This window comes from Podarcis tiliguerta (assembly GCF_965153285.1).
Source record: "Podarcis tiliguerta genome assembly, chromosome: 6".
Classification (NCBI taxonomy): Eukaryota; Metazoa; Chordata; class Lepidosauria; order Squamata; family Lacertidae; genus Podarcis; species Podarcis tiliguerta.
Genome location: NC_139539.1, coordinates 51,192,185 through 51,201,192, shown reverse-complemented (window position 1 = coordinate 51,201,192; position 9,008 = coordinate 51,192,185). Strand labels below are relative to the sequence as shown.

General features: G+C 42.7%; 1 protein-coding gene and 1 long non-coding RNA gene across 4 annotated transcripts in view; one reads left to right on the top strand and one right to left on the bottom strand.

Annotated features, from left to right (window-relative positions):
- The window catches only part of LOC310680796 (phosphatidylinositol 3-kinase regulatory subunit gamma), a 237,361-nt gene that overhangs the window by 129,928 nt on the left and 98,425 nt on the right, over positions 1 to 9,008 (top strand). The gene's annotated exons all lie outside the window — the stretch shown is intronic.
- Positions 1 to 9,008, bottom strand: part of LOC310680824 — a 77,132-nt gene that overhangs the window by 20,418 nt on the left and 47,706 nt on the right. Inside the window, exons 2-3 of the long non-coding RNA XR_014512964.1 lie at positions 4,386 to 4,526; positions 2,496 to 2,588 (exon numbers count right to left, since the gene is read on the bottom strand). This is a non-coding gene — a long non-coding RNA (uncharacterized lncRNA). The remainder of the gene's footprint in view (positions 1 to 2,495; positions 2,589 to 4,385; positions 4,527 to 9,008) is intronic.

Here is a 9,008-nt window from a genome sequence, read left to right as displayed (position 1 = left end):
CCCACTCCCTTCTCTCTCCAGCTTCAAGCACCTCACGTCTTTCGCATTTCTTTCTTGAGGGGGTAGAATGTTTCTAGATGAGAGGCTTGGTAAGAATACACAGAAGATGGAGCCTTAGATAAACTTGGAAAAGCTATTTGTATTGAATAGCCTGAAGTCAGTAAGCAGAGTGACCTTACAATGATGCTGTCTGGGAACCCTTCCCCATTGAATCATTTCTGGTTGTGGAGAAGGTTTGTGGCTTTGGGCTCTGAACTAAAGTGTAGCATTTGGAAGGTTACACATTAAAAAAAGAGTTGCTGCTCTTCATATATGGGAATGATGTAAATAAATTAATGAGATCAAAGCAAAGCCTGTTCGCATGAAGCTTTTTGCCTTTGCAAGATTGTGCGGTCTGATGGCTAGCCTAGCAAGAATGTCTATGGATCAGGAGTTCTGAATTCACTATCTGAACTTGCTCTCACTCATGGTCATCATGCGTGGACGAGGAAGCAGTTTTGGTTTCTGTTTCTCCAAAGGGATCCAAACCAATAGGCTCAAATTATAATAAAGAAGATTCTGATTAAGCTTTTTGAAGAACATTCTGATGGTGTAAGCTGTTTAACAGTGGGACAGGCTGTTTTGGAAGGTAGTGGACTTTCCTTCATTACAGCTTTTTAAGGCTGGATGGCCGGCTATCAGAGATGCTGTAGCAGTGGATTTCCCACATCAGCAGAAAACTGGACCTTGTCCCTGTTGCTGGCATGGCCTTGGCATCCCAGCCTGTCACATGTCCCCCCCCCCCCATGCCTGGCTTGCTGGAGAACAAATGGAGAGTAGCCATAATAGGCATAAGCTCAAAGGATCATTTTTCTTGTTGCATCAAAGTCCACATCCAGGGACTCTGATGTTGTATCTGAAAACCAGGGACTCTGATGTTGTATCTGAAAACCCCAACATTGCTAAGTCTGTGATAGTAGGTGTGCCTACTTGAGAGTAAGTCCCATTCTGCAGGACTTGCTTGTGAGTACTTACACATAAGGTCTGACCATAAGGCTACAATTTTGCTCCTACTCGCTTGGTAGCAAGCCCCATTGAGCACAATGAATTACTTTTGCATAGATACGTATAGCCTTGCACTGCTCTAATACAACCTCTAAAATTAATAGCCCTGTTGAGAGGAAAAAAACAATGAAGAGTCTTGATAGTACCACCCTTTCACCAGATTTGCACGTACAGAAGCTTGCTACTCCACCATAATGAAACCCCCTCCGAAATCTTGCCAGTATCGAAACCTGAGCATCTTTCAGACGTGCTGTAAATGCGGCCCGCTTTCTAGTGACTGGGATAGGGAGTTAAGTCAGCGTGGGGTACTTTTCATCTTGTATCAGATTTCGTTTTAGTGGATACTAGGATGGAGCAGGTTTTTTAAAAATCCTAAACACAATTGATCGATAAACATTATGATGGTTATTTCTATAACACTCCTCCAAAGTACAAAGTGCTTTCCCTGCAGAGCTCAAGATGCCCCCTTTGTTGGATGTGCATATTGCTCAAGAGGCCTTGTCATTCATCTCTTACTGCTTTGAAAGTGTCTGTCTCTGGAAGGGAGGCTCTGCGTGTGCTGTTGTAAATGCCTGTCCTTAATGAGCAAGCTGTAGAGTCCCAGGTCCACTATTGTGACCTTGCCTCCCACCTCATTGCCTGCTTTTCATGCAGCCACATAATAATGAACACTCCAGAGGAGCCAGAGAGAGGGAGAGGGAGGAAACATTGTCCCGAGAACAGTCCAACTACTTAGACCACAAATTAAGCCAGATAATGGGATGTGTTTTAAAGCAGCAGGCCTTACCTTTGGGGTATAGTCTGATGGCTGGCTGTGAGTAAGAAAAGAAAAACAAAGCACAGAAAACAATGCTGGAGCGGGGGTAGCACTGAAAAATGGTTAGCTAAAAGAAATCCAAATGTGCTTTTGTGTCATCTCTCTCGGAGTGCAAAATTATGCTTTCCCCAAAACTCCTTACACAGAGCAATGCCCCATTGTTGCAGAGCTTATCCTGTTTTTCCTGTTCTCTTTTCTCACCCATCGTTTTGCATTTCTGCCATCCATATGTGATCCTCCTCCTCCTCTCATGTTTAGTGAGTTGTTCTTTAATTTTCTACAATGGGCTTAAGGCTCAGGTTGTTACTTCTTGTCGATTTGCATATCACCAGCTGTGTATTCCCCCACTGACACTGCACATTTTTGTTGGGAGATGTAAATTGCACAGGGGTGTGGGGAAGAGAGTCTGCAAACTAGGTTCTGAAGTAGCCAAGAACTTTGCGGGGGGGGGGGGTGTGGAAACAATGAATAGGTGCATAGGTGCACATGATCAGATTTAAAAATAAAAACTTTTTAAAGGGTAAGAATCATAAAAGAATATATAGAAAAGTAGGACATTTGGCCAGAATGAAGTGTGTTGTTAAGTGGGATCCTGGAAGAATGCAGTTTATGTGAATTCTGATACAAAACTGACCTGATCTGCAGCTCCCAGAGTAATGTGCAGATTGAAACATAATTATCCTTAAGATTTCACACTTCTCTGAATTTTCTGTTGTATAGTTCATACCTGAAAAAGTATTCAAATGCATATTTTTAGAAAAAGTTCATTTAGAAATGTGTGTTTTTTGAGACTGCATATTCAAAAATATGTAGATGTAAATTTTCATGTGGAATTTTTTAAGAGTTACAGAATAATGCGGAAATGGGAGACTAGACTAATGAATGTAGGAATGGCAAAGTGATATAGGCCACACAGAAGCTAGTCCAGTCATCCTGCTCACATTAAGATACAGCTGATAAAATTCCCTTAGACAAATAGCAATGATCAGTGCTATTCTCAAATAAATAAATATATTGGGTCACTTACATGCTTATGGTTAGCAATTCTACATGCACTTTATAGTGCAATCCTTTACATGTCTACTCAGAAGTCAGCACCACTGAGACCAGTGGGATTCATTTCAGCCTTACTCCCCTGAAAGGCATCAATCCTAACCATGACTACTCAGAAGTAAGTCCCATTAAATGTACTCCCAGGTAAGTGGGGTTAGAACTGCAACTTTAAAGTGTGAAAGACCACATTCTAATAATATTCTAAAATGCAAGACTAACTAAATTTACATGTAATACTAACTTGTATCATGTTTCTTCTTTACTCATTCATCTCCATTGACTTGTGGCCCTTGTCAACCATGGTTATCCAGAGACACATTGTGAAAATGTGAGACTAACCAGATTCACGTGTAATACTAATCCAAACTGTGACCTTAGCATGAACATGTGAATGTGCAGGCTCCCCAGTTGTTCTGATGCTATGCTGCTCTGTGTTGAGCTAAGCCAGGCTTCCTCAAACTTGCCCCTCTCTGACCACTCATCCTGCTAGCTAGGGATCATGGGAGTTTTAGGCCAAAAACATCTAGAGGGCCAAGTTTGAGGAAGCCTGAGCTAAGCCATAGGTTGGCTTAGGGTGCCACCCAAACCCCAGAATGTGAAGTAGCTCTCCCGGATAAACCACAAGCCATAAACCATAGGACAAATCTTGGTTACAGGTTGTCATTAGTCAGGAGAGAGCAAAACCACAAACCCAGGCTCAGTTGAAGAACTAAGCCAAACCATGGTTTAGCATAGTGCGAGAGCAGAATGAACAGGAAGGAGTAAAATGGCTTCAGTCTCATTTCCTGAGGCCTGCACACCACCATGGCTTGGTTTAGTGTGATGTGTGAACCAGGTCGGTGTCTTACCACATCCCTTGCTTCAAGAATTAGAAAGTACCCACAGTGAAACATTTCCAACATTCCTAAGGAAGAAGATCTCTCGATAATACACCCTCGCTATAATACACCCATCCAAGACAGATTAAACTTTAGCATTTGTCAACAAGAAGCAAAAGTCTTCTGATGACACATCATCCTTGCAAGAGAACTTACTGAGTCAAAATTGTATTTGATTTGGCAGAATGGGCAAATTATCAGTGGGCAAATGACATCCCCTAGTCATTTGTCTGATTAGTCAGCCTATTCCTCAGAAGCACCTCTCGGACGAACTTGCCTATAATGTGATTCAAGGCACAGGAGGTAAAAATTGGTCCTCGGCTCAGCACTGGCTAGCTGGAAAGTGGCCAGTTTAGGTCAGCATATTTTAAGAATGCAAGCAAACTGGAAAGGATTCAGTAGGGAGCAACTAAAATGATACAGAGTTTGCAATACACATACAAGGAAAGGCTGAAGCAACTGGGTATATTTAGCCATCAAGCGTGGGTTTTAAACCTTAAGACATCAGATCAAACATTTTGGGTGTGTTTGGGGTTTCATTTCCCCCTTTCATTTTCTAACTTGGATTAGTGTAGCGTGGGAAAGCAGTTTACCTTGACCAGGAAGAAAGGTTATATGAAAGTCAAAAGCTTGCATGGTTCTTCTCACCAGTCTTCTGTAGCATGAAGTCCACTTCTGATAGCAGTCAGCAGGGGTGGTGAACCCATGGCTTACATAAACCCACAGTAAGCCTCCTTTAGCAAAGGGAGAAGGACGGTTGACAAGTCAAGTAGCAGTTGCTTCCCAATAAGCAAGTAAATGCTGCATTGGCTATCAGCTGCAACAACAGAGCTTCCAAAAGGAGGGAGCCACAGGCCACACACAGCATTGGGACATACTTGGGCATGCACATTTGAGCTTTTCTTGACTGTTAAGCCACAGAAAGACACACCTCTCCACCACATTTGTCCTGTGAGAATTTTTGTTTAATAAAAAAACCTGCAATTATATCTCCTTGTGATTTGCTAAAATGCATTCCCACAATCATTTCCCCCCACTTTGAGAGGCATTTTTAAAGGGTCACATACATCCTGAAATTGTGAGTACCTAGATGTGTATGTGGATTCCAGGTCAGTATGACTTGGCCAGACTGAAATTTAGCAGTGCATGGCCTAAATGTGTGTGTGTGTAACTTAACTGGTTTCCCACCATAAACAGAAGGAAGCCAAAATATGTTGGCATACTTTGGGCATTGATTACCAATCTGCTAAGAGCCTAGCATAGATAAAATGGTGGCAGACCAGTAGACATATTGTCAATTGCGTGGGGATAAGAGGTCGGTGCGAGTTTTGAATCCTCCCCTCCTGCTTCCTAGTTTCCTCTTCTGCAAAGAAAACCCTCCTCCGCAGAAAGCTTTTCTTTCAGTCAAGCTCTATGATCAAAAGTAATGCCTGCCAGAAGAAAGGCAGCTTTGGGTGAGGCAGTTTTGTGGGTAGAGAGAGTGCAGGCAGGCCTAGGTCTTGGCATCCTCTTCTAGAGTGGTCACATGCATTACCAAAAGAGAGAGAGAGAGAGAGGAAAGGTTACTGTAGAAAGAGGACACTGGTTTACATTATATTTGCATATGCTGGTTTATATGTGTAGGTGCAAATTTAGAAGTAATTGCTATCTTTGAAATAGAAATACAGTACATATCACTGCAGTGGGAAAGATTGAGACCAGTTGACCTGTGTGCCTGCTGAGTCTGCATTTCAAGGTCCTTCCTGCTGACCCATCTTATGGTTCATTTAAACTTGAACTGGACAGCCTTTCAAATAGTGGGCTACCTTCCCTAAAGTTGGCCACATGGCCACCCTACCCTCTTCCCTCCTGCTGCTTTCCCACTTTTAAATCACAGGTCCAGTTAGTGTGTTTTTTCATGGGATTTACACAAGTCTTCATTTTCTAAGTGAAGTTCTGCTTCTGTAACTCATCTTTCTACCAGCGGGCAGCTTTTAAGTTGAAATGTTCTGCTGTCCCAGAGCTGTTTTCATTTCCTGACCTTCTCCAGTTGTTTCTGCTTTTTAGCAATTCCAGGAACTGGCAAAGAATTTTGGTGCAAAACCTCTTTGCCCCAAAAGGTGTTTTTCAAACAGAAATCCACTTTCCAAAACATCCAAGAGAAGGGGAATATTTCCATTTCATGTCCTTTGAAAGAGAACCATTCCTCACATTATGAACGTCAGACTCTGAAACAGAGTGAAAAACAGTCCTGCCAGCTCTCCCTTTTCATGCCTTCCCAGCTGGCGGACGATCGGACCAGCCCAGCTGTGTCCTGTTCCCACTTTGTTCCTACTGCAAGAGTTTTGGAAACATTCGACACAGCAGAGGATTGGGAATTGAGAACACGCCGCATGCCTGTAGCACAGTTGAGTCTGCGGAAGAGAATATGCTGGTTATAAAATTCCCTTAGTAGTTCCTTCTGCAAAAAAAGCTGCAAAATGGGCCTAGTTTTGCTAAACAACATATGAAGGACAGGCAGGGCCAGCTCCAGGTTTGAGGGGGCCTTTGGACCCTCAGACTGCCATTTAAACCAAACCCCAACCCTGGCAGTGCTCCAGAGCACCAGATGCAGTGTCATTCTGTGCTATAGTGAGAAAGTAAAATGGAGGCTCACAGAGCCAACTACCCTATGTGGATGGCATGGGGAAGGTGACAGTGCTGGCGGCACGGTGTGGGGGACAGTAGCTGCCCTAGGATGCTGACCTTGAGCCTACACTGAGAATAGGCCTGTTTCTGGGTTCTCTTCCTTAAGAAGGCAGGTGATGGCTGAAACAACAGAACGCTCTTCCTTACAAATAATAATCCATTCTCTTTATTATGTTAGGGCTGTGAGCTCCATTGATTGTGCGGCCAAAAGGGCATGGCCCAGGGCCTTTATTCTGCCAGAACTCACAGGAACTCAGTTCCAGCCCCTCTCTGGTGGGTGCCATTGCCATTATAAGAGAACAAGGGAGGCGTTCATGGTGAGTTCTGGCACCTCCTTTTCTAGAAAAAATAGCACTGGCATTGCCCATTTACTGTTATGGGAGTTCTCCCACCACCACCACCCCCTCAAGCCAGTTTTGGGGGTGTACAAGGCTTACCACTTGTGCAATGTGCCTTGCAGAGGGCTTTCACTGACATGGCTTATTAGGTGAATCCTACCCATAAAGGCGAAGTCTCAGAGGCTCTTTGAGGCAGAAAATGAACAACCACGTCACTGTGAAATTAGTATCTACACTTCCTTTTCTTAATCTGGGATGCAAGAAGAGCCCTCTGAAACATACCAGTGCTCCAGGCATACAGTGAGTATAGCTTTCTTAATCTGCTCAGTGTCAAATTCTCTCCTCCAAAACCCTCACCAAGCTGCAATTTGCTGGGTACAGTTCTGAACATTCCAATCAGCTGTGGAAACTGTGAGTGACGTGTGCAGTGCCAGCTGAATGCAGGGTGCCAAGGTACTCATTCATGGGTTCGATCCCCCTTGGCAAAGCCCACTCAAGCTTGGTCTTAAAGGGGCAGAACTAGATCAAAACAGGAAATGTTCACAAAATCTCATGTCATAATTTCCAGAAATTCAGGTGAAATGCACTATTTCACTTTACCTGAACAAAGGAATCAGAAGAAGCAGGCTGATATAAATGATATAAACATATTTTTTTTCATGTGTGTCTTAATCATAAATTTCTGTGGATTCCAAAAAAATATTCTAAGCAAGTACAGTTTCACTGTTGTGAAGATGTAAGAGGCATCAATGGCTGCAAAAGAGGACTTAGTGCATGAATCACAGGCATCAAATTTCAGTTCCATTAATGGATATTTGTACTATAAAGGACCATGTTTTTTGCCATTCCTTCCTTGCAAATTCGTATAGCTTCAAGGCTTCAAGTAATATTAAATTGGCATGTTTACTGTATATTTTAAATGCATAGGTCTCACTTGTGCCCAGTTGAGCTTACTCCCAGGTTAGTACGTATGCACAATGGATTGATTCCTAGGATTGATTAACTTAGGCCTGTAGCCACTGGGCATAGGGGACTGTGGAAAGCAGTGTGAACTGCTTTCATTTTAGTGATGATTTTACTCTTATAGGTAAAGTAGTATGAGAAAGCACAGTCAGAGTTTTCCTAACTTCTCAGTACAAAAAAAACACAAAATCTGTTTCCACTTACTAATGTTCTTTCCCAATGGCAAAATCACTGAGATAACGAAAATGGATTTTTAAATGTTATGGAATCATTTTTATTCTATTAATAATAATTCAGTTGTGTTGGGATTGTTTGATTTTGCAATCCTTCCCTACGTCAAGCTCTACTTAAGACTTAAGACGTACTTAGGAGCAGACATGTTTACCATTGCATTGTAAGTTAACTATATAGTGAATTCTTAATGAGTTCCTGGAGTTCATCTCCTACACAGCAGGAGACATCTCAAGACCTCTTTCCACATTTTCACATTTTGCATTTGCCATTTGTGGGGAAGGAGGATTATTGAACACCCATTTGCACTATTGTGCAATAGTATTTGCTGAAAATATAGGGTGTATGTGATATCAAATGAACCCACCACAAGAAATGTGAATTTTGGTTGCTAGAAAGGAAGGGCAAACTACAGCAGTGCAGGAAGAGTGCACTAAAGAGGAAGGGAAATAACAGCTCTTTAGGACCCTGGGGGTTCCTGTAGCCTGGCATTCAAACACTCATCAAACATAATTCAGACTTTACTCACTGGCTTAAAACACTGAAAAGTATGAGCAGCCAGACTGGCTCATCTTCCAGAAACGGCTTCAAAAAGTTGGCTGCACATTTTGCTTCATAACTTTACTTCCTGGAGATCTAGAGACTTACTTTTAAAAAGCAGAAAAGATATGAAGTTCAGAGTCTGCAAGCATGGTCTCTTGTGTAATCGTTCCAACTGGCCTATTATAATCTGGCCATGTCTCCTACCCATCCTGTCATTCAGCCCCTTTCCTTGTGATCTGAGCTCACAGACACCTATTAGGTGGCTGACAAGTGCCCTATTTTTTCCATTTATCAGCCTTACAGGAGCATGGTGCTGGTAGTGGTTAATTTACATACATTCCCTGCTAGCTGGAGGTGGAAATGCCAGCAGCTATCCTTCCTTTCGGTTTCATTGTGGAGGCAGTAGTTGTGGTTGATGCAGAAGTCAAAGTCGTGATGTTGATTCAAGCTGACATTGCTAGAACTGTACATCGA